Raw genomic sequence first — 26,045 nt, 5'->3', positions numbered from 1 at the left:
AAGAAATACTAGAGCCAGATGAGAGAGGGAGAAAAAACATCGCCGAGTTATTGTATTACAAAAAAAAAAAAAAAAAAGAGAGAGAGAAAGATAGTGGAAGAAGCTGAAACAAAACGTCCCTGTAGATTTATCCCCCGCTGATGCTCAGATTGCAGCCCTAAAACAATATCTGGTACGGTTTACCCGTGGGCCATCGACGAAGTGCAAGCCTGTCTGGTACATACTGGTTGACGAGAAAAACGACAGACGATATAAAAGAAAAAAGAACGCGAAAGTACTCATGCCGAGTTGATTTTCCTTGAATCGTTGGGGAAACGTGATACACAATATATATATACAACAAGTATCACGTTTATATACGTATATATCACATTTATATCACAAGTATATATATATATATATATATATATATATATATATATTTGATATTTTATTAATATTTTGATTAAAAAAATATTTAAATTTCAAATTTATTATTGTTTCGATATGAAAATTATATATGTATGTACTATATATAAATACCTTGATGTATTCTATATTTCTAAATTACCATAATTGTATGTTTCTATAATAGAATTTTAAGGACATAGAATATCGAGATATAGAAATTTAGAATGAATGAACAATCGCCATATGCATTAATCAAACAGCAAGATTAAAGAAACTATTTATCTTATAATCCACTTACCCGCTCACATTTTACTAAACGCTTTATCTCCCATTCACTCAATCACAAAAAAAGAATTCAAGACAAGACACAACAACAAGGACACTCTGGAGCCCATGTAATTAGTTTCCAGCGCGTTACATTAATTGGCTCTATCCAGCTTTGAAAATATCGTAGTCCCTAGCAGTCCGTGTTTTCTTTAATTTGAGATGTAGTGTTTTCAGGGGAACGCAACGACTTGATTCCAAACGGAAGAAGATCTCACCGGAAGTGACGCGTAGGAAAAGGCCACGGGGAACCAAGACAAGAACCTTGTTTTCCTACTCGACGCGGAACACGACGAAGATTTATTAACCGTGTCTCCCACGAGAAACACCGGGGCCGAACGAAAGCGCCGGGGAATAAACAATAAATTCAGGTTTAAGAAAACAGGACGAAGGAGAAGGAAACGACTATGGGTCGGTGAGCGTAATTGGAGTCGGCGTTGCCACCTCCGACGGTGCCGCCGCCCTTAATCCTAACGTGATTTGTGATGCCAGAACGAAGGCTTTAAAGACTCACTTGTTATCTGACCGTTCCCGTGAACGCACTGAATCACCAAGGATCGAGGAGGTGGAACTACCCCACCTAGAAAAGTGGGAACTTTCGGACCTTCCCTTAGGAGGATGCCCCATGGTCGTCTCTTTTCTGCCCACCCTGGGCGTGAACAAAATTCTGAGATGTTAGAAGATACTTTACACATTTTCGTCTATTAGTTTTGGAATGCTTACAAAAACCTAACTAAATTTGGAAAATCATGGAGAAATTACAACCCATAAACCAAGCAAGATAATTGAAGTCGTCACTCAAATCTTTAATCTTTTGGATATATACAATAATTTCTTTGTTTATGCATCTCTTAATTTTTAATGTTTTGTTCCAATTAAATTGTTCTTAATTACTTCTAATTTCATGATGTTTGGTTGGTTAGAGAATGATCCGCTTAAGAATTATTGTCTCATACGAAAGACCATTGGAAAACTTACCTGATCTATCGATCTTGTACAGAAGCAAAATATTAGTGTCTGAATATTTCTGAATGGGAGTGCAAGCATCACAAAGAAAAAAATATACGAAAGGTATGAAGAGAAAGAGAATGTCACGACGCTTCTGAGATAAACCTTGAAATATTAATATCGGTACATAATGAAACTACAGAAGCTGGGGAACCCTTCATAAATTTTTAATTGAACTAAGGCCGTTCCCCCTCGATCGGTAAAGCGGAATCCGCAGCGGCTACGACTTATCCACCCTTCACCCCAATAACCTCAACGCTTTTGATAATTTAATCAGCGGTGCATTACTCTGCCTGAATCACGATATCGTAAGCCGCACTTTCAACCTGGTTCAGTTATGATATTTCATCCAGTGCAGCGTTAATCTTTCATTTATCATATTACTTATAATCTTCTTGCATCCTATTCGATATCAACTGCTAATCAGAACCATTATTAGACCATTTACTGGTTTCATTTATTGAAAAATTCACAAAACTAACAAATTTTAGTCATAATACTTAAAAATTAACCTATCCATGTCTAAATTCTACCTACTTAATAATCCTATATCAAAAATCCTATAATACTAAAAATTCGACGTACCTAATATTTAAATACATTAAAAATTTTACCTACTTAATATCTAAAATTATGCTTTCCTAATACTTAAAATTCTACTTAGCTAAAGCAATTTTGTTAGGCACTAATAACGATCGAAAAGCTATATCTATCCCAATACCAATAATACTTCGTTCAATTTTCATTTTTAAAGCCCTTCTCCTTTCCGCCTTCATTCTAAACCCTCCTAATCCATACGTTACCCTTTACCGCAATTCCAACAGTCACAAACACGTCAGCGGAACATCCAGTCTCATCTTCTCTGCATTCCATTCAAATAACATTCATACTCTCACGCGTTAATACTAGGTTAAACTACCAATAATGCCACGCTAAACTACCTAAATCGAAAACGATTCGACGTAATTAATGAACGATTGGTTAAATCCAACGCGATAGTTCAATAACGTCCTGGGTGGTTTCTAGTTGCCATCGAAACTCCGGGCGAGGAACTGAAAGTAATAGAAAAACAGACTATGTACGTGGAAAAGAGAGTAAAAGAGACAAGAAGTAAGAGAAGAGAAGAGAGAGGGATCGTGGGGTTTGGCCAGAGGGCGTAGCACGGGTTGCGCTAGGCTATACATTACGAGCTTTAGCAGGGTTTAGCCGTAGCTATATACCGTGTCGTGGTCACCATCCCGGACCACCTATACGCTAGACCATACACACATATATATGTACATATTCAGACGCGAGTGTACAGGTACATGTGTGTAAGTTTGCGTTCGGGGTGTCGTCCCGAAATTAATGTACTTGCTGTACTCCTTTGACGGACTGACTATGAGGGACAGATAATTCGAATAAAAATACCACGGACGAATCAAAAAGCTTCTACTGGCTTTGGAATATTTATCAGATTTAAAGCAAAGTCGAAATCTAAACTTTATATTTTGAAATTTAGTTAAATTTTAGAAAAATTCTTGATTATACAATAATAAAAAATTGATGTCCTATTGAATTTTCACCTTACATCGTGTTGGTATTATGTATTAGTATATAATTATTATTTATTATTACATTTTGTAAAGTCACATAAACATTTAATGTCTTGCATCCCACCACTTGAAAATACGTAAAATGTGATGCTGACACCACACTTGTTTTAATTTGCTACGCTTAGCTTTCATTTTTTTAATTATTAGTCTGCGGCAGTTTTATACATTTATGAAAAATCTAATTGTACAAAAATGTGAATAATACATATGAAACGCAAGGATATATAAAATATTCAAAATATAATAATACTCATTATAATATTTAGCGGGTGGAACAAATTTCTACGTAGGTTTCATTGTCTTAGTTATGTTTATGGAAACATTAATTTGCATAAAAATCCGTAGTCTACTAATCATTATTTGCCATTATTTCATTCAACCCATCGAACCATTAAATTTTCAAAATTCCATAGACCATCATACACACATCATACACATATCATACACATCAATGAAAAGAAAAGGGCTTCAACTGAAATGAATACTCTATACTGTATACGATTATAGAAAGACAATGATATAAGCAGTATTTTAGCGGACTCCCCGGGATAATTCCCTAAAAATAAAAACGATGCGTTGTGAAAGAGCCACTGATACACATCTTATACAGTGTACAGTGTATGGTACACTTACGTCTATACACCCACACGTATATATTCGTGTATGTAATCAAAAGCTGTGAGCTCGCACGACGTCGAGCGGGCTGCTGCGTAAACGTCGCGTCGCGGCGCGGATTCGTCGATGCACCAAAGCATGCGCGCGAACGTGTGCATATCGGTATGACAGCATACGCCTTGCATATGTGTACATTGTACATGTGCATGTGACACGCGTATGCATATGTGTACGTGTGTATACGATACACACAATAATATAGGAAGGCTTTTGCTCCCAGCCATATAGGCTCTATGACATCCGACCTCCCTGTTCGCGATAATGTCTATCAACTTTATCACCCCCTACAATATTACAGACTAATTTAAGACGCGCTCCATATCGATCAATGAGAGTATAGAATAAGATCTGCTTACCGGATTTTGAGGAAGAAAATGTCATTTACCTGAAGCTTGAATTTGATACGCCACACACAATTGAATTATTATTTAACAAATTATTCAAACTTTCGAGGATTCTTTCATATTAAAAAGAATTTAATGTTACAATAGATTCGTCAATTATGTACATGTAATTCAATTAAATTTCTTAATTATTTAAACGTAAAAACGAATAATCAAATTATTACAATCTTCACGAATTATTTACTATCTTATAGTAAAAAGAATTCATGTAATCAGTATTACAGTAACGTCGCTAATTATGTGTATGTAGGTTAATGCAAATGTATGAAATGTCGTTTCTTTGAAGTTTGAAGTTGGTGCGCCATAATACTCGAGTTATCATTAGTAAATTATTAAAGCCGTCAAGAATTATTTTACACTAAAAAGAATGTATACATATTCGATAATCGTGTGTTATAAGCATTGTGAGATTCTGTTTTGCTCGATTTTTCCTAAATATATATGTATATAATGTGAACATATATTGTGTGTTGAATGTACCTCGTGTAGAATATTTTCTTCGTTTATTCAGAATTATTTTCAGGAATTGATCTCGAATCCATTCTCTCGCATCTCAATCACACCTCTCAAGACTGCAATCAGAGCTTTCAATCACAGTTCTTAAAAATTTCACACCCTAAACACATTTCTAAACATAACCAAAACACGCAGATTCCAATCTATATTTACATTTTCCGACTCAACTAACCTGTACTCACAACGTTAATATCTTAAAATACACGTTCACGTATTCCATTATCACTTCACGCAAATCATTCACGCAAATTCTCTCAACTACATTCATTGTGAATCAGAATACTAAATACGTAGACGATAGCAATATCGTGTCCGCCATGTTCAGCTGTCGTGTCTTCGCGAATTCAAACCGCGCGATGCGCTCCCTTACGGTGATCATAACGATTACGGATGATCATAAGCGGTGACCGCCGGTGTGCCGAATCATAAGATTCGCGCTTTATAATCTCTATATGAAGAAGGAAATTAACTGTTACTTTTTTGAATAAATATATGATATTTTGAAAAAACGTGCAACTGAAGATTTATTGTATAAAACGACATTTGATATATACCGATCTAGCATAAACATTCACTTCTTATTTATCTTTATAAAAATATGAATTTATATAAACGTTTTCACTGACTACATAACCATCCTACTGATTATTAACCATACTATACAAAATACAAAAACTTTTCGATAAAAATTCCTTTTTTTTACGGTTCTTATCTAATTTTTTTCTAATCTTCAACGTAGAATTTTTTTTAAATCCGTAATGTGTTGAAAGCACTATAATGGATGGAATAAAACATTAATATTTACCGCAATCGCCGCACTTCACCTGTTACTCTTTTTCTGCCTAACGAGAATTATGTTAAGGAATAGTTTCAACATAAATTATCGTAATCTAAGGCTCGGTATTTTTTCAACTTCTCCCACAGCGTAATCGTTACATAGTTTCCCTTGGACAAACGTTCACGGTTAGAGTTTATGCCACTTGAAAATAACAGAAGTTTATTTCCTGTTGAGAAAACTTCCTATGGAAAGTTCGACTTGCCAAGAAAGTAATGTTTCAGGATTAGTAAAAACTGTACCACTCGTTCAAGCTTTATTTCGTGACAATTGTGTGAAATTCTTTTCAAACTTGAGCCAACGGAGAGTTATCGGTATAAAGAATGATTAAGTCCTCAACCGTATCGAAAACACTTCTCAGTGTTATTCAACATTCATTGAAGCTTTTCTATCGTATTATACGATGTTTCCACGCTTCTATATACATTTCTCGTAACCACCATAAAAATTCTCAAATTTGCACGCGTGATTTCTCTCACCCTTCCAATTTCCACAGCTGCTGCCTTTCGTGCTTTTAACAAATTAAAGCTGAGGAACGTGGACTTTGTTCGTGAGTAAACACGCGCCGGAAGCAAAGTAAATCGGCGAGATGAAGAGGGAGGGCCTCGAAAGGAGACATAGAGTCCAACTAAGGAGGGGAAACAGAGAAATAAAGAGGAATTCCTTCTTCAAGGCACGCTATTATCCTGATTGCATTTTTAAACGCGACTGTCCGCTGCGTACGTCCCTCTTCTCACCTTCATCTGTCGTCCTCAAGCCTACAACCGTCGTTTCCCTCGGTCTGACGCTCACCCTCCGACTTTACGTTTCACCTACTCTCTTCTCTTTTCTTTGAAACAGTGCACTTCGACAGAGAGACTCTATCGATACCTTTCCTCTAACCCTTTTATTTTTGTACAACCCCGATGTAAAGTATCCCACTTTCTTGAGAAATTGCTTTGCATCGATGAATTCTGGGTACAAAAGATGTTTAAAGGAAGAAAAACGAGATATTTTCGTCGTGATTAGTTAGAGTATAAGGTTGTAGAGGAGAACAGAACGAAGTATAACACTGTTACATTAAACCTCTAATCTGAAAGAGTAGAAGTGAGCTTTTTTTACTATTAGAAAGTTGCCGTATAATTTTGATTTTTTTCGCCTCACTCTTCTGTGCAGTTTGGACAGAGAAAATGTCGGTCACTGTTTCGAACCTGGTGCAAACGCTAAGCTGCCCGATTACATTCACGATCGATGCTCTCGAAATGAATATTTACTAAGCAACGAAATATCTTTGTCGACGCGCCTCGGTGGTTTAACTGGCTACGGGAATTTCAATGCTTTTTGCGTAACACCATAAACTCGTGTTGGCATATTTTGAGGTCGAGGGTTTTTTGTGGCTCTTTGTTGCCGTGTTTATGTCTAATTCTCGTATAAAGATAAATGGAGAAGAAAAAAGTGAATATTCTGGTTATGATGAATTAATTTCTAAAATACCAATCTATTTAAAAACAGAACTACATTTTAGAACGACTGGTTTATTAAACACTGATTGATATTTATAGAAGAAAGAAAAGATAGTATTCTAATAGAAAATGCGATCAGATTCGATTCTTTCATCAGATCATTCATATGCGTTTCAAACTACAAAAAAGCTAATAAAATACGTCTGTATTTTTCAAGTAAATAGTCACGCAATGAGAAGAAACAGAAGGCTTTACAAGCCCCTCGATGAAAAACGTGTTAAATCAGAAATTAAAATCTCTCAGCTAATTGTGTAAGCGACAGGGTTAAGTCATTTCATCCGTAATAGAATATTCTCCAAACATGCAATTCAACCGGGGACTATAAGTTAATGACACGTCTGCGAACTACGTAATTGACCTGGCATCAATTAACATCATGCCTGTTGTTTGTACGTTCGAATACGGCGTTAATCGTGCGGGCGCGAAAGCATTTGTTCCGAAATTATAGGATAGTCGATGGTCAGTTAACTCAAAATCAAATATTACACTCTCCGTTACTAATTATTACTTAGGACTTTAAATGTGTTAATTGTACGATTGAAGATATCTTTGAAAATCTAAACATAAGTTATTTATGAGAAATTAATTATTCAGGCTCTAAACTTTCTACTTCAAACAAATCAGCTGGAAAGTCTACTTTATTCAGTGAATATAAATTAATATATTGTTTAAAATAATTAAATAATCTTTTTACTACCAATAAGACACTCGATACATAGAAAACAGCTCATAGAACGTCATTTATATCATTATATTTACTATTGATGTTTCTTCACTTATTAGGCTTATCTATAGTTGTAACTAATAATTCCCTTAAACGACATCCTAACAAGAAATGATATGTATGTATATTGTTCGATATTGACGCGCGCATTTACAAACGGACATTTGGAAAGAATGAGGAGGAAGCGTTGGAGGTGAAAGGTCGAAGATCGTGCTTCTACCTCGGTTCTTTATCTAGCGAAGAAAGTGGTCAGAGATTCGAAGACAGGCTTGGATGCTTGCAGATGATTCACGAAGACTGGACGTATCCGATAGTCTTAAGACGATTGAATGCTATTTGACGGCGGGGCAAGTTGAGAACAACGACAAATGACTGCGATTAGCTTCTCAGTAGCATGGCAATCAATTGCTCTTGATAGAACGGATCAGTGAATACGAGAACGAAGCGCTCCTTTGGTCTGACCGCCTATTAAAAATACTTAACTGGCCGGTCGTCGACCCAGCCATCGTCGATAGCATCGACATGCAAATGTAGTCCGCGTGTGCCTACATATTTATGCATTCTTCGATTCTAACACCCGCTGGCTTTATTCGCGCCGTATCGCTCCCGGTCAACGTTCACCTTCTAACAAGTTTCATTACGAAATCGTTTTACAACTCCCACATGTACACTCTCGTCCACAACTAGGAGAAAGCTGTACAAAACCGTCTATCATACTTATCTTCATAATTAATTAAAATAAAAAAAAAAAGAAACAGGCGGCCCCTTGGCAATTACGTTTTACCACATTCAAGCGTTTTTCACTGGAAGCTTATTACAAAACACATGTACTGCAGTGAATCGAGTTTCTTGTGTTTTTAAGTGTCTCGATCTTTCATTATGGAGGTATTTAGTAAATACAATCTTAATTGCACCGCTTGTTTCATAAATTAAAAGATTATGGACTCAGAACTCTAAGTATACGGTTTCATACGGGTTTCCCTTATTGGACAATTTGATCGAAAGATATACTTAACGAAGATAAAAACTGATTGTTAGGCAATTAAAGCGATACACATCAATAATAACGAAAGTGTTAGTAAAGAGTCATTTGCCATTCACAGTACGAACAAATATACAAAAAAGTCCATGACTAAATTGAACGTGTAGTAAAAACGGCTGCTGGTTACAAAGATCGAAAGTTTGGAACAATAGAATTTTATTAGTAATTCTAGCGTCGCGTATAGTTTTTCTACGTGACAAGAAGCCTAATGGTGTGGCCGGAGGCTAACACGCCCTCGCCACTATTACCATATCCTGCTCAATTTCGCGTTTCTACTTCGCAGCGCTCGCGTGGCTGAACGCGGGTCATTATTTTTCGCGCAACTATTTTCGTAGCTGCCAACGGCACGTGTGACACGCTACCCGCACGCCGAACCGAACGTGCTGTCGTTTTGAAGAGCGAAAACGCGCGTCGCGTTTGTTTCCATTTAAATGCCACCGGTAGATCGTCCGCCTGTAACGCATCGTCCTTTCAAAATTAAAATTTATTAATTAATTCAATCTTTTTCAGTGATGAATTAATTTCTAAAAAAAGCACAACTTTTTTCATGTGTTCCTCTAACTAAAAATTATTTTGATTAGAGAAAAATACACACATTGGATCGAAATGAAACAAAGCGCGTTAAAAACAGAAGACACATGATTTTTATATATTGACACATTGTTTTCATATCTGCATTGATGTGTACATTTGCAAGCCATATACTCAATTAATATAACTCTTTAATTAATTCCAGCACAACGCGATTGGAAAAATAGTAGCATTGTTTACGCATTCACGAAATTCATGTTTCAACGTTCTTTTCTCAATATTACCATCACACATTGATAACATGCCAATTTTTTATATTTGTTCAATGTTAGTCATGTTGAAAAAGAATGAAACACGCTTGCGTTTTCAATATCGTAATAATAGCAACAATACTGCATTCATGGGTATTGAGTTGAAATACGATGATGATCGATTATAAATTGAATTCTGTTTCAACATGACCGTGGTCATATTAGTTTCACGTAGTGAAAACAACATTAGATAAAATATTACAACATTCACTCTATTCTCTGGATTTAGCAACATCTGATTCTTATTTATTTCAATCACTCAACTAACGAACAGATTCTTAACACTTTAGGATGAAAATTTATCAAACTTAATTGAAAAGAAAACCCCATGATGGAATCGAAAATAATTCGAAGAGTGTGACGAAGATAAAGAAAAACGTTTTCGTTATTTTATTGAGAATATTCTAATCAAACTTTACTACCGACTTTTCAATATTTTCACATCGTCGTGTGAGCTTTCACGCGAAGCAAAATATCACGCTAAGAAGCTTCTACGAACTTGTTCAATAAACATTCAGCAGGTCGACGTTTCTTCTAACGCGAATGTCAAGAATGTCCAGCGTCAGCGAACTTGCTTCTAAACAAATTTACTTTACAGCATGTCCGTGAACGAACAAGAATCAATTTTTGTTTTCGTCCTGATATGTGCAAATATATCCGATAACAGCTCAGAATAAGTATATTTAATGCGAATATTTAAAAAAATTTAACGTAAAAGTCACTACATATTTTATAATTTATTATTTTCATATTTACTTTTCAGATATTTTGCTAAAATTTATGAGAAATATAAATTTGTAATTCTTATGTTATGTTTTCTTTAAAAGATACTAATTCTACCTTTTCTTTAAGAATGAGAATATTTTCAAGAAATGTATCACAAAATGATACAAATGACGCAATTATCCACTAATTATATGAAATTACAACAATTAGAAATTTCAATAATTAGGAGTATAATTAGAAGTGACAATCAGAAATTTAAGAAAAATAATTAATTCATCTAATGCATGTATATCTATTTCACACCATGAGAAAAAATTACACGATATTAAGATATCTTTTATATAATTGAATGTATTTTTAATACACAATTCACTCGTCACAAATCATGTGATCATTTTACTGTATCTACCTTCACGGCAAAATTGAAATTAACAAATTGTGTATCACATATATAACTGTTGTTTCACATCTGAATATTAATAAGTATAGTCATACGTTTGTCGTTTCTCTCATTATAGTTTCAACCATAATACCATACACCTTAATGAATAATGCTACTGTTAAACGTGCTCTTCCGTTCTCTCCTGTTCCTATATATATGAAAGGTAATTGCATGTCCTTTGAATGAAATCGCGAGTTTAGCGCTCCATTTTCACCCACCAATTGTCCATCAATCGGCAGCTGGAACGCGAGATAAAGCAACCACGTCTCGCATTAAAAAAACCGAGCGCTTGTCACCTTGTCGAGTTCGAACTTTCGGGACAACGAACGAGCTTAAACTCTGGGCGTGGTGGGGAGGCAAGAAACACCGAAAGAGCGCGCGATTGACCATAAGTAACAAACACACTACCAACAAAATCCTAACAACTCAATATATCTACGTACTAACACAACATAGTTAATCTACGAAACTATGTTTCTATAGGAACTTTGTAAATTCAGAAATGCTCAAAAAACAGTCACGCAATTAGTAGGTTAAATATCCGTAATAACTGGTATATACATGCCTAACATACAATACTTAATCTACGAAGTCATGTCTCCGTAGGAGATTCAAAAAGTGAAAGATCCGCTAGAATGCGTCACTCACCTAATTGGTACATTTAAGATCCTATAAGTACACCGGCGGTTGCCCTCTGTGTCATTGCACACGAGCACTGCACACACTCTCAAATCACTATAATAATGATCATCATCATAGTAAACACCGATTTATCGATACGAAACACGATTGTCGATTTACAGGCCGATTGTGCAATGCAGTCGCAGGAATCCGTGCCACGGGAAGGTAGCTACATATATCCAAAGACAGCCGGTGTATCCTGCCGCTGGAAGGCACACAACACATGTACACGCCAATGTCCTGCACTATTCTTCTTCACTGATCTCGATTCTCCTACATTGAACGAAATCACAACGAGAATCGTGAAAGAAGAATGATATTGTCAGAGGGTCGAGAGATTTGGGTTAGTTCGAGGCGTAGTCGATGGTTCGAGTCTGTCGCGAGGAAGCCGGAACACTGTGTGTGCGATGGCCAGTAAGGGGCTAGATTCGCGATTACATAGGAACGTGCGAGTTCAGCGTTCGCGGTACAGGAGCTGGCAATACACTGACTGGCTTCCCGGTTCGACCCGAGTCCGCGGCTGTTACTTCTACGTGGCGCATGCGTGCGACACCGTGGCGACATTGCGCCGTCGTCAACGGCCGTCGCTGACATCGTCGTCGTCGTCGTCGTCGTCGACGTTTTCGTCCTGCTCGTAGTCCTCGTTGGCATTGTTACCCCTTTCTCCCTTCGTTGCCCTATCCTGTCCATCTACGTACACACAGGAACGCGTGTGCACCTATGTGAGCGTACACGCGAACCTGCTTCCGTGTTTCATCCCCTAAATCGGCACTCCGCGCCCCAGAGAAGAGAGCGCGAGCCACCAGTGCCACCGTAGGAAAAGACCGGGGAAGAAGAGGTGTCGGCTTCTCGCGTCAAATACCCTCTTCTCCAGGACGCCCGCTCGAGGACGTAACGCGAGCACTACCAACAGCAGTAGATCAGGTCCGTTCTTATTTCAGCTACGAAAGAAGTGGAATATAAAATTAAATTTGATTACCTAGATCAGATTATTAGAGGAGGATAGCGTAGAGTCGGTGATGTGATTATATATGTATGTAATTCGTTCTTAAATGAAAGTACAACGTGATCGGAATATCATTTTTCGTTGAAAAATCTTGAATAAAATTCATCCTGTTCGCCGAAATTCTTGTAACGGAAAACAAATATTGTTGAAATCATGTAGCTATCGAATAAGCTTAAACGCTTGGTGCTTCGCTGTATTAAAGTCATAATACATGGCATGTGGATCTCGTTAAAGATAAAACAGAGGAAAAACATAGACGAATGCTTCGTGTTGAAGATAAACTGCCAGATTAACAGATAAACTAAATTGATTCTGGACGTATAAACGGAACTGCTGCAACATCCACCTTGTTTAAATTTATCGTAAGTCTATGCAGCATAGACTCACAATTTTGATGATTGAATACGATACCAAGATGACAGATTTGCAACAATTTTGGGAAGGAAGATTGGCATACTACGAAATATCAAATTATGGACAAATAAGTAAGTAAGGATATTGTATAAATAACGAACGAAAGGAATAATTATACTGCGCTTAGAACAGTTCTCTTTCCATTTAATAGCAAAATCTGCGTCTACCAATCGATTTTACCAATAGATAATAGATAATAGATATTATCCACACTCACGTTCTACAATTACATTTTGTAATTAGCAAAGATAAACCTAACTATGTACCGTGAACACGAAGCAGGACTAAATAGAAGCTATCGTCCTCTGCTATTGCACGCAGACCCACAATGGCCACGACACACTCAATTGACTGCTCGGGGCATTACGAAAGTCGACTTAACTCGCGATTCAACGTTCGTTGGACGCGTTCGAGGAAAATTTACGGAACGTTCGATCGGAGGAAAGTATATTTAGCAGTTGCAATTAAGTGGGAGCCAGCGAAGGTTAAGCAGGCGTGAAGAAGCAGCCTCGATTCTTGCTTTCTCTCTATCTTCTACTGTAATCCTTAATTGGTTCGCGTGATTCATTCGCTCCATTCATCGTAACTAAACTGTTTTCCGAAGGAGAGGCGTCCTCGCCTCGAGCGACATTACGGAGCACGCTGTTCTCATTCTTTCTCTTTCGTTTCTTCTTATCTTCTATCTCTGCTCGTCTCGCTCGAATACGCAAGAGGTAGCGCCCGGAGCAGCCACCGGTAGCCTGTCTGTCTGTAGTTATAACGTGGGATCAGATAAACAAACATGGCTTTAACTCCGACTGACATAATCGGCTGTTCAGGTGAGAAACGCGGGAATCGAAGGTCCAAGGGGGAAAATGTGAAGAAAAAGCGACAGAGCCTCGTAGAATATAAGAGAAAATGAGAAAGAAACGACGATAGATGCAGGAGGAAAGATTGACGACTGATGTGAGTGGAGAAGGAATCCAGGAAGGAATACGCATCGAAGGTGAACAGAGACGAGCGAGAAAAGAAATTGAAGGAATGGATAGAGGAACAAAACGTACAGGATACACAGGGACGGCTTTCTTGGGGTCATTCCTGGATGATGGCTTCAGGACGATGATTGCCTGGATCAAGAGCACCGTGAAAAGGGTACGACCAATTTAGGATGATCAGATATTGCTGCGTTCGTTATTTTCGAAGCTGAAGGGAGGAATAGAGATTGAGGAATCCGGGAGGGTTGACTGATATTGATTATTCACGTTTCGAATTCTTGTTTTATTATTTGAGCATTTGGGTTTAATGAGTTGGAAGGTTTTAGAGGTTGAATATTGATTGTTCACTTTCTGACTTCTTTTAGTTAAACTGACCATATTGTTTTAACGAAATGGCAATTATACGCGTTACTCGCTAGTGAAAAGAAAGATTTTAAAAGATACAAATTAACATCGCCGAAATAGTTTTAATGCGAATATGCTTTTGTGTTGGAGATAAATAGAAGTTATAAATAATGTTTCGTTTGAAGATCGTCAGCGCCGATACATGTATTTCATCGTGATGTGTGCGTTATTTAGTCGCAAATAAATTACTCGAAAACATTGACACGATTTAGAAACAACTATTATCGCTACCTTCGGAAGCTTTCACGTATAAAATATCATTCGGATATCGATCCACCATCGGTCTCTTGGCCGTTCACGGTATTTCATTCGAACGTGAATGAAATTGTTTTATTACGTGAGAACGGGCATAGAACATGCCAGTGACACTCAATATCGTTATACAGCTTAAGTAACGAGAGAGCTTTAGAAACATTTTATCGGAGATTGTTGCTGGTAACTTCGTTTTAAAAGTGTTCTATCGTTTCGAATTACAGGAAGAACTCGTTTGTTTTCCTTCCTTCTCCTCCGCGAGCAAAAAGTGACGACGCTCTATACTTTCCAATGTTACGATATTACGCTTTAATTTCTACACCTTTGTGATTGACGTTGTATTGCACGTAGTCTCCTCCTATCGATAAAATGATAAAATTTCGTTATTTCGTCGAAAGGAAAGCTTTTAATTTTCGATTGATCTAATATGGAAAAATATCAAATATTTGCCTTGCAAGTGACTCACTTTTCTGTACTGTTAATATAGATCACGCGAAAATAATAAAAATTCTTTTCTACTTATTTTTCCTTATTGTCCGATAATGGAATAGTGAGTGTAAAACTACATTTCTTTAGCTACTAATTTCTATCTTGAGTTCTTCGTTACAAATTAAAAATTTATATTCTTATTTTAAAAATAATATTTCTAACAGACTACTTAACCATGCCTCTCCATAAAAAATGCACATTCTACGTTATAAAATTGAATGTAGACATAAATAAGAGACACAATGTAATTTAACTTGTAGAATAAAGCAGGTTCTACATAATATTCACACAGATTAATTTCTATGTAGACTACGATGCGAGTATACGAGTGATACGACAGGAGAGATCGCATTACGTTACTATATCCATGATCGCTCACGCTTCAACTCACGGAGTGACGATAAAACCCGGGCTTTGTCTCCTCATCAAAATACACTTCTGATCCCCGATTGAATGTACAAAGAAATTTCCCTGCCGGAGACGCCCCCGCGCGTGAACAAGAAATGGAATCGACGACTATAGCCCGAGCGAAACATTTCTAAGAATCGAATCGAAGAGAAGAGAAGAAGAAGGAAGGAATGGCTTCCGGGTGCGCACCTAACCGGAAATGCTCTACGAGAAAGATCTAAGATTCGCAGGAGGGGCTCGCGGAAGGGTGAATAATAACGTTTGAAATTCGAGACGCGGAATAAAATGATGTCGTGGACGAGGAGCCGCGCGTTTCGCATCGAAGGGAAAGTAAGGAACCAAAGAGGGTTTGGAGAGAGCAAAGAAGAAGACAGAAGAAGAATATATCCTCGTATGTAGCTGAAGCAAAGCAAAAGGATGCAAGAAAGGGCGTCAGGAAGGAAGGCTTCTAGGCTTCGTTCAATAAAACGGAATATCTAATAAGGAACAAATGCAGTCAAGGAAAGAATGGAAGGAATAGAGGCGGGGCTCTGGAATAGTTCGTTTACCAGAGAGAAAGAGCGAGGAAGGCAGGCTTTGAGAATCTTGTCTACGCTCTGTTTTCATCCTACTCGCTCTTCAATGTCGACTTCTGGCGAAGAAAGGAGGATGATCTTTCGAAGAATCGGTGGTGTGCCGATATTTATATGATTGTTCCGTATGAAAGGGAAAGCGAGCGAGATGAGGCAAAATCACTGAAAATTGAAGAAAAGTGATCCTTTTCTCAACGTAGCGAAGCGTAGTATCATTCATTTTTCAGCCAGTTTTATAATCTATTCTATTTTATTCTTTTATGTTTTGTCGATAAATATATTAGAAAATAGAATGTTCTCTTGCAAGATTTTCTCTCCTTTCGTTCAAATTTAAATTTTCAATAACCCGCATGATAGAAGTATTTCAAAATTGCCGAGTACCTTTGTGGCGTATTTAAATAAAGAAGTCTGTGAAAGATAGTCACAGTTAATAAATATTTAAACGTCAGATTCTGTCCTATTTACTCCTCTACAAGTCATCTTTTCGAAAGATGCTTCGGGAAGATCCAGCGAGGTAATTCGATTTTGATTTACATATGCATCAGTAAGAGCCATTATCCTATCGTCCTTTTGTATCGTGCACAGACTTAACTGAAGCAATCTACGAATATGTAAATATGAAAGCGTTCCTAGAATAGTGACGACTCCTAGCCAGCATTTCCATACATGCACATTCATTCTGCATCGATCATTCCCAGAGGGAAACTCGTCCAAATTCCCTTATCTTCTCTATTTGAGTTAAAAAGAAAATTGAATTATTCAATGGGAAGGAGAGACGTCTTTTTCAAAGCTTTGAAAACTATAAATGGAGAAATAGTTATTTTGATATATAAAAAGAAGAAATAGTACATTACGTAGAGCTCACCTTACTGACTTAAATGAAGATATTATGATAACCCAAATATTTCATTTGTTTGTAAGAAGTGTTCTTAGAACGATTAGGCGTATGCATAAATATCATAATAATTATCGCTATCGAGGAAATGATTTAAAAGAAAAAATAAACGATATAACAAGATGTACGACGTAATAAAAGGGCATCGATGTGAACTCACGAGGAATATGTCGAAGATTTAAGTTGTCTCGGATGATCCTGAACGAAACGTAGAAGGAAATTCCGTATAGGGGGCGACATCCTTCTCTCACAATCAGTTGCGGAGGCTGACGTTATCGCGCGCAAAGGAAGATAGGCCAGAGGGTTGGAAACGTACAGAATAAAACTTCTTCAGAGACGCGTGTATAAGATGGATGGGTACCGGGGCTTGAGATGTGCATCGGTGTGTGTCGACCAACGTCGATGAGTTCCGCTTTCAGGCGTGTTTCGTGTGTGTACACCTCGTTGGATTTGAAGGATGTTAGGATGTTATCGGCAACACGGGCCGAGGTTCTGAAGGACGTGCAAAAGCCATCGAGCCACCAGACCTTCCTTCCTCCTTTTCCAGAAAATATTTCAGGTGCGAATCTATGCGAGCTCGCTAACTCTTCTCTAAAGTTTCAGTTGGAAAGTTGTGTCGATGCGTCCTTTGTTTCTTTCCGATATAATGAACCGCATTTGCATATTATTGTGTTTTCAGTCAGAAAACTACATGCAAATGGCTAATACGTGAGTTATACGTAATATCTAATAAGTTCGATCCTAGTTTAGGAGAAGTTTAGACGATTTAGTCAAACATTGTTCTGCTTTTCTATAATTATGAAATGATTCTACTAAATTTTTTGAGATAAAAATACGCATGCTAAGATCTTTCAATTTTTAATATGACAAGCGGAAATATATAGCAGCAATTTTTGAAGGTATCGTACGTAAGTAGATACGTTTCTTCGAGTATGATTAATAAATATTTATCGTTCGATCAAGCACGATACGAAGATAAATGATTTAAAGGCTATCTTAAAAGTCGACAGGATTACGTGAATTTTGTATACGGTCTCGTTGTACGGCAATCTAGTGTTCGCTGTATTTCATGATCCGATCGACGAGAAGAAGAACGATGACCTCGTTTCCAGTACGACCGGATCATCAGCGTTACATTGCAAAGAGAGAAAAATTTCTTTCCTTTCTTTATCTCAAATTATCTCTATCGAAAGTTTTCAAAAATATCTTCTATATAGAAAACTGACGATTATCAAAGTTTCAATATTCATAAAAGATCCAATCGTGTCTCTACTAAAACAATAGAATAATATTATAAGAATATTTTAAAACACTTAAACACCTGCAGTCTAGCGATAACGATTTTTGTATTTGAATTTTTTATATAGTTTGATATAATAATAGCGTATGAATGTAACCTACCGTCAGAAAGTAATAAACGTGAAATAGCTGCAGGTATCATTCTTAGTCCTCGAATATTAAATAGACGCAGAATTTCCAAGAATTGGACCAAGTTACAATATAAAACAGCGAAACTACAGATCAAAGGGACAGTAAAAAGTAAGTACCGTGTCTGTTTTAAAATCAAATAATTTTCAATTAACGCACCCTTTGCTAACGTTAACGAATTATAAGATCGTGAAAAACTTTATATCCGATAGAATGGTACATGTTCCATAAACCTAGATTTTAAGCTGGTGACAAATGAAAGTGACATTTTATGCCCATAATCGTGAGCGTGGAATGAAGGTTGCTAATTTGAAAGGAGGGAGAAGCAGAAACTATACAGAGAAGTCGGCGGCAGGTCTAATTTATCTCGTAACAATGTACGGTACAGTGGCAATTTAAAAGCAACTGACTACGTATATAATTCAATTATTCAGTTGAACCCTCGTAAAGTTTTGTAGTATTGCGAGATTTATAGGTAAATTAAAGGGTAAAATAAAGGAGCTCGTTTCTTGTTGCTTCCAAAATTACGCGTTGGCACAGGAAATGTTCATCCTTAGGGTAAAATGGAGCCCGCTTCCTTGCCTCCGAAGTTGTTTGCTCTTAGAAAACCACGTGACAAAACAAGAGCCACGACGTTCATTAATTTAATGTCAGGAGATTACCCTGAATAAACTGATAAAACTTTTCGAGGGACTGCCACTCTTCGCTTAATGACGTCTAAGTTCTGAAATTTGCACTTCTTTGTCCGTGCCCGATATCTCGCAAAAACAAAGTGCCGAGAGGCGCGATGTTCGAATTTCTTTTTTAAACCTACGATTATTCATCGGAAGAGTTAAACTTATCTTTGAAGCATTAAGTCGTTTGGAAATTTCATAACCTCTTTCACAGTAGATACATTCTGCGTTATATTTGATAGGAGATTAAAGAAGAATTATATATCATAAAAATGCTAAGTTTAAAAGTAGTGTTGTCCCTGATTAATTCTAGAGATCTCGTTTCAAGTCTCATTACTGAAACAACAAATAGTTTTTTGGGAAAGCTACTCGATATATTAACAGCAATTGGCAGATATATAATAAATCTTCCAAACTGCTACAATCTACAACTGTTACAACATCAAATACAGGATTCGCAGGATAGAAAAAGACTTGAAAACTACCATTGCGACAGGGTGTACAGACAGTGTGTCTGTTCGATCGACAAACCGCGGCCATTTACCACGGGACGTGAAGAATACAGCAATTTCTCGGCGTTCCGGATTCGGCTAACCGGTGATCGAAACTGAACAGCATCTTCGTAAGAGTGTTTTCAATCCTTTGAGGTCTTTTGATTCATACCTCGTAGCTTTTACTATATTCCCTGTAGCGTCTCGCGAGGAAGGACGATGAGGGCAATGGCCTGGAATAAAACCAGGACAATCGGGAAAGAAACGGAGGAGGGATGTAGCATACAGAAAAAGAGAACACGGTTGCGGAGAGGGCTGCAAGAATTGGAGGGTGGTTCACTAGAAAGACAGAGAGAGAGAGAGAGAGAGAGAGAGAGAGGGAGAGGTAAGGAAGGATTTCGTCGGGCTCTCGACAAGTTTTCTGCAATCGGTTCGTTTGATACGAATTCGCCATGCGATCAAATCGATAGCCCTCGCGAACTTGTGATAGTTCACGAAGGAAAAGACAGATAAGGAAAGAAGAATGGAGAAGGCTAAGGATGAAAACGACTCCTTTCTCGTCTTAAGTCGCGAAGGGGACCGTGTGGAAAGTTGGAGCATCTCGAATGTTTACCGCGAGTTGCTTCAAATCGAAGTCTCCGCCAAAGACTTGAGCTAGACATTGTCCTGTTTGTTAACTTGCTAAGAAATTGCTTTTCGAATTCGTAAAGAAACGCTAATTAAAAACTGGAAACTACCCAATGTAGTCGCTGGGACGAGTCTTCCGGTTCTTTGGCTCGATTATCGATTGTTGGTGCTCGGGGAGGAATTGTAGCTTGGTCACTGAGGAATTCGAGTTCTACGACGTATAAATTGAATGATAAGGCGCTGTGAATCGAGGTAAGCTGAAATTCAATCAATTTTCTTTATTCCTTGTTGGACTCTCCCTTTTTTTATTTATTTTGGAATGGATTTTGAATTACGTCGAATTATTTTACATACCCCGACAAAACAATAATTTATTTTATTTACCTTGTTTTTAATAACGTAAATAAGTAGCGCGTATGCAATTTTATACTCAATAATAGGGCTAATAAGACGTTAAAGTACACAATTCTCATTTTTGCAATACATTTCGTTATACAGTGTGTATAGAGTTTAATATTAACGAGTCGAGCATTTTCTATTTTTCAGAAGCAAACGAAGGCGCAGTCGAGTAGGTAGAGTCATTCTATTTCGGCCTTTGCTGTATGAAGAGTTTCGTGGTCTGGTCGTTGTCGCAAATATTTATTCGCTTCGGAGACGAAAGACACGGGGAACTCTTGAACGATCGGAAGATAGTTGGCGTGCATGTGCGATGAGCGGAAAAGAGGAAAGAGGCCGGAGTTACTTCGTCAGAATACCAAATACCCATTTCGATTCGCCTGACCACTCTCGAATCAGACCGCGACTCGCAAAGGACTTTTCAAACTCCCCCAAAAGCGACCCTGCTCCTCCTTGTCTCCAACATTTCCAGTTCCTTCCGATTTTTGTCGACCCTTACTATCGTGCGCTCGACCGTGTGAACGATAAACAACAGCGACGGTCTTTTACTTCTTATAGACAGTAAACTTTTTAAAAAGAAGGAAGCCTACAGATCTAGTGTATATTTTAATCAAATGGTTGAATTATTATAAAATGTTGATTTATGTTGTGAATGTAGAAAGAATAAAGTTCTTTGAGAGTAAAAGAGAAAAACGTGATTTTTAGTTGAATTTAATCATCGGGAAGAAGCTAATTTAATCTTGATGATCTTGACAAGTCAGGTCACTCTGGAAATAATTTTTACAACAATTACTAAATTCTACTTCTTCATTGCTTGAAAGTTTGAAAAAGAAAAAAAGTCGAATAACGCGTAATACAAGCGGACATTTATGATAATTTATATAGGAAGCTTTCTTGCAGGTGACACGTTAAGTTCGCTTGTGTTCAGCGGAACACGGTATCTTTCTATCTCGTGAAGGTGGTTTTAAAGCGAACGCAGCAAGCCTGTGCTATGAGGAAAATTAAGATCGCGAGCACACAGAGCATTTCATAAAATGTATTACTTCAGGGGTGAACTCACTGCATAGAAATGATCAAAAAAAGTTTGTACAAATGTTTATTCCGGCTGACCTTATTTTCGACATTTTTACGATGTAGGTACACGTTATTCGTTTATTTTAGCAGGGAAAAAAGGCAAAATTGGTTACACGGTGGCTGGGTGTGAAATGAAAATTATTTGAACATTAAAAGCATGATTGTAACCAAAAGATGAAATTGAATAGACAGACCTTTTATATAATACTAAATTTATGAAATATTAGTAAATAATCCACCAAATCACAAGAAAGAACATTTCGAATTTTCAACAAGAAAACAAATATTTTCATATAAAAGAAACCAAGATGAAATTGCATCATTCAAACCTTCAAACATACGCTCACGGAAATTTTCAGGCTAAAAAATCAAGGCTGTGGAGTTAAACTAAGTTGAAGACACTAAGTAGACTAATCTGAAACTTCTTGATAAGCAGTTGTTTGTATCGTTAAACTCTAGCGGAGTACTACGCGATCGAAGAGTGGCTTACTATCATCCTGAGGCTTACTTGTACACGCGGATTGGTAGTTAACGTGGTTCATTCTAAATGTGGTCGAGGGTGGATGAGGATGCGTCTTGCGTGAGTTAGGGTTGACCGAGTTGAATAATGCATCGGGTTGCCTCTGACCCGCTCTCCGTATTCTCACTACCTACGCGTGTATTCGCACGTATGAACCACGATTCCTACACACGTTCGTTGTACCACGTGTGCATTCTTGTCTCTGTTTGCTCGGCAATTTCCTACACACGTTCGCCCTACTCTCTCTTTCTCTCGTGCTTCAGCTTTGGACTAGAGAACACGCTGTAGCTACTATATTTTACGACTTCGTTAAGTCGATGAAAAACGTCCATACCTTTTACGTGTCTGTTCACTTTCGATTCGTTGTGTATTCGATTTTGTTGTTCGATTTTTATGCATTCGCGTGTCTCTTCGATTTTGGTCTCTCTATTTGACTTTTTGATTTCATTCGATTGAGTAGAATTAGGAGTTAGGAATAGTATGATTGTTGAATGAGAAAATATGTTTTGAAACAAGTATTGAAATATCTTAGAAGAAGTTTATTAAAATTGAATAAGATGTTAATTTAATAAAAAGCAGAATATCTTTGTCATTATATTTCTCTCATTTCAGCTTTTAGCAGATAAACTGTAGTATCTCATTAGTATCATTCTTAATGTTATTAATCTTCCTTATTATTAATGCTGTATCCTCGCTGTATTTCAGGGGTATGTTCAATCTGTCATGTGAATATTAAAAATTAACTACGTTCTCTGAGATTAAATTTGATGCTGATATCAATGTGTAATACACGTTATTTATACTACATGACGACACTATTAGCAAAATTACAGTTTCTGATATAGCAATCAAATTACTCATCTGTAAAGAGATTGGTGGCAAGCTAATATTAGAAAATCTCCTAATGCCTGAAAATACTTCATAGTAACTAGCGTTCTGGCTATAGTAATATTCTATTTTCTACATACACTTTTATATTTTCAAACAATTTTTATCCACTGTTCTATTATTTTAAATTACAAACTAAATAATGTAAATCCAATTAAAAATATGTACGTTCTTAAAATACTCACTTGTCAGTCGCATACTTCATCCACAAGATGATTTCGTATAAGTACTCACCTGGAACAGACGAAACATATTTAATTTCACATTATAATTTAATACATATGAAGAGGATCTATATGCTAGTTAAATTAATCTTTCGGAAACAGATGTCTATTAACTGAAGTTGATTAAGAAGATTGTAATTTATACTTTCGATTTCTCTTACTCAAATGTGTTGAGAAATTTCGCTCTCTAATATGCCTTAACCGCGCTGAAGTCCTCAAATTTTTATATTTAAATCTCGTTTCGACAAATCAAGTTTTTAATATTTCAATATTAATTTAATTAAGACAAAATTTCGATATCTAATATTTCGAAAAAATCTTAAGCAAAGGAATAACACGAAAACAACGATATCAAAGAGTAGAAATTTAATACACAATAACTTTTAGATTTATACGACTTTAATTGTATAATATTATCCACATTTTATTCTAAATTTAATAATAATAATATCCGAATTTAAGAAATTTACGATACAAAAATATTATTTTGTTGAAAGTGATTAAACAAGCTGCAGGAGAGTTAAATGAGAAATATTTTGTCTTCAACTGAATTAAACGTGAGAATATTGGCGAAGGAAACATATTCATCGTCAAAAAAAAGAAAAAAAAAAGGGAGACAAGGAGAGTTGAATTTATATTTGTGCTATAGACTCGAAACGGTAGTTGTGATTTCTTTGTCTAGATATTCTCATTTCTTATTCCTACAGGTTTCATCTGGATTATGGCGATGTACGAGACGTCAGGCACTCTCATTTTCGTTGTTCGCTAGTTCGAACTTGTCGCACAGTTATGAAGCTCAGTCTGAAGGGCAATTTTGTAGCAGTATGACTCTGCATCCCTCCGTTTTACACTTTTTTTTTATTCTCTACTCTCTCAGGGGGGGAATAAGACGACAGAAAAATATAGACAATATCGCAGATTGGTCGCGCGACGTTCCATCAACCCTTCGTCTTAAGACACTCCCTGTATTTCTAATATTTGCGTAATAACAGTGATTGCTGACATTGTTCGTTGTTTTTTTCGAAACTCTACAAAATAAAATCTTACGTGAAAATTTTCTATCCTTTAGAGCTAGAATTACATAAAATAGAGTATTACGTGTAATTGTTCATTCTATCTCAAATCTTGTTATATTATATATTTCATTATGCAAATCTTATCTACTATATAATACTTAACATATTTATACATTACAATTACAACAAACAATTATTTTCAATTTGTGGTCATTGTTATTCTCAGACCTTTGTTTCTTTCTTCTCCATTTTCCACTAAAAAAAAGACCATCAATTATAGCCCTCCTCTTTCATTTTCTCTTGTATTAAACGATATACATACATACTCGAAATATTTCCACCATTTGATGACTATCATTGATTTTTAAACGAAGAGGAATCCGATACTCGCGTCAGATTTCACCGTTTCGCTGGCAGAAGTTCGCCGACGTTCAATTAGTTAAAATGTATTTCCGAGTACTCCGTAATTCGACGATTCCACAGAATACGCGATATTGCCTTAACTACTCTCGTTACTTTGCACTTGCGACTCTCGCTGGAAACACGTCCAGTCGAGATTAGAGCAACTGCGGTTCAATTACTATGAGCAAGAGCTTATCTTCGTTGGAGAGTTTGTCTCTTGCAGCCGGCTTAAGGGAAGCTTGACAAGCAACTCCTATCGACGTTGTATCTGCATGTATCTACATCGGTTCTTGTCCTAGAAATTTCCTCCAAATTTTCCACCATTTTTACGACCTTTTTCTGCCCTGTGATCTTCGATCGCCACGCTTAAACGAATTATACGCTTTTTCCATGGTTTGGAGATGGAATGGTGATTTAAAATGTGTTTAAAAGATCGAGAGAGGAAGGATGAACAGCGGAAACTTAGTTATTACGATTGACTAATCCAATTTCTTTTCTATCATTTCTTTTCTATCCTTTCAAGTTAAGACGGTGGTTTGACATAAAGAAAATATTTATATAATCAAATATATTTTCCAGATGCAAGAAGAATTGTGTAAATATCGTTCGTCGGATGCATTAATTGTTTTAATGCTAATTTTTATTAAGACGTAGCATGACTGTTCGTAAAGCTTCTTGTACGAAGATGTTCTTAGCTTTTACAACATAAAGTTACAACGAACATAACACACTAAGATTTATATCTTAAGTAGCTCGACTCTGAACCCTACGCACTATCTCTCTAACAAAACAATTTATAGCACACAGAACAGAAAGTATTTTTTAAAAGGAACTTGGAAACATTCGTTTAACTATTTACTTCTTGATCGAAGTAAAAGGATTGTGAATCCTAACGAACGAAGAAGGGTGTCAACGAAGTATTTATGTCTCGATGGTCGATTCATACTCGACTCATCCATTATGCAGTTCCAAGAGAAGGGAAGACCACCGAAGGGCAAACCACCCGACGAAATGAATTTCACCGAGTGTAAAATAATCATGGCAAATTGGGCTGGAACGTACAATGGATCGTGGCTTGGAGAGCTACTTTCTAACCACCGATGGCAAGAACCGTCGATGCCACCCTTCTGTGAAACCGGAAGGAGGAGGAGGAAAGGATCTTCCTGGAGCGTTGCTGCCAAGAA

The 26,045-nt window shown here is 36.9% G+C and overlaps 1 protein-coding gene across 9 annotated transcripts in view; it reads right to left on the bottom strand.

Annotated features, from left to right (window-relative positions):
* The window catches only part of Ten-m (teneurin transmembrane protein Ten-m), a 653,992-nt gene that overhangs the window by 245,288 nt on the left and 382,659 nt on the right, over positions 1–26,045 (bottom strand). The window contains exon 1 of one of the 9 annotated variants that reach the window (XM_069110248.1): positions 11,674–12,176. The exons of 7 other annotated variants lie outside the window; for them this stretch is intronic. The gene's annotated coding sequence lies outside the window, so the exon portion shown is untranslated. Of the gene's footprint in view, positions 1–4,876; positions 5,033–11,673; positions 12,177–26,045 lie in introns of those variants that run through there. One more of the 9 variants, XM_069110249.1, reaches the window with a different exon arrangement.

The sequence above is a fragment of the Bombus flavifrons genome, chromosome 3 (genome assembly GCF_040668555.2).
Source record: "Bombus flavifrons isolate JBK064 chromosome 3, iyBomFlav1_principal, whole genome shotgun sequence".
Lineage (NCBI taxonomy): Eukaryota > Metazoa > Arthropoda > Insecta > Hymenoptera > Apidae > Bombus > Bombus flavifrons.
Note: the sequence above shows the minus strand (reverse complement) of the source record. Positions and strands in the feature narration are given on the sequence as shown.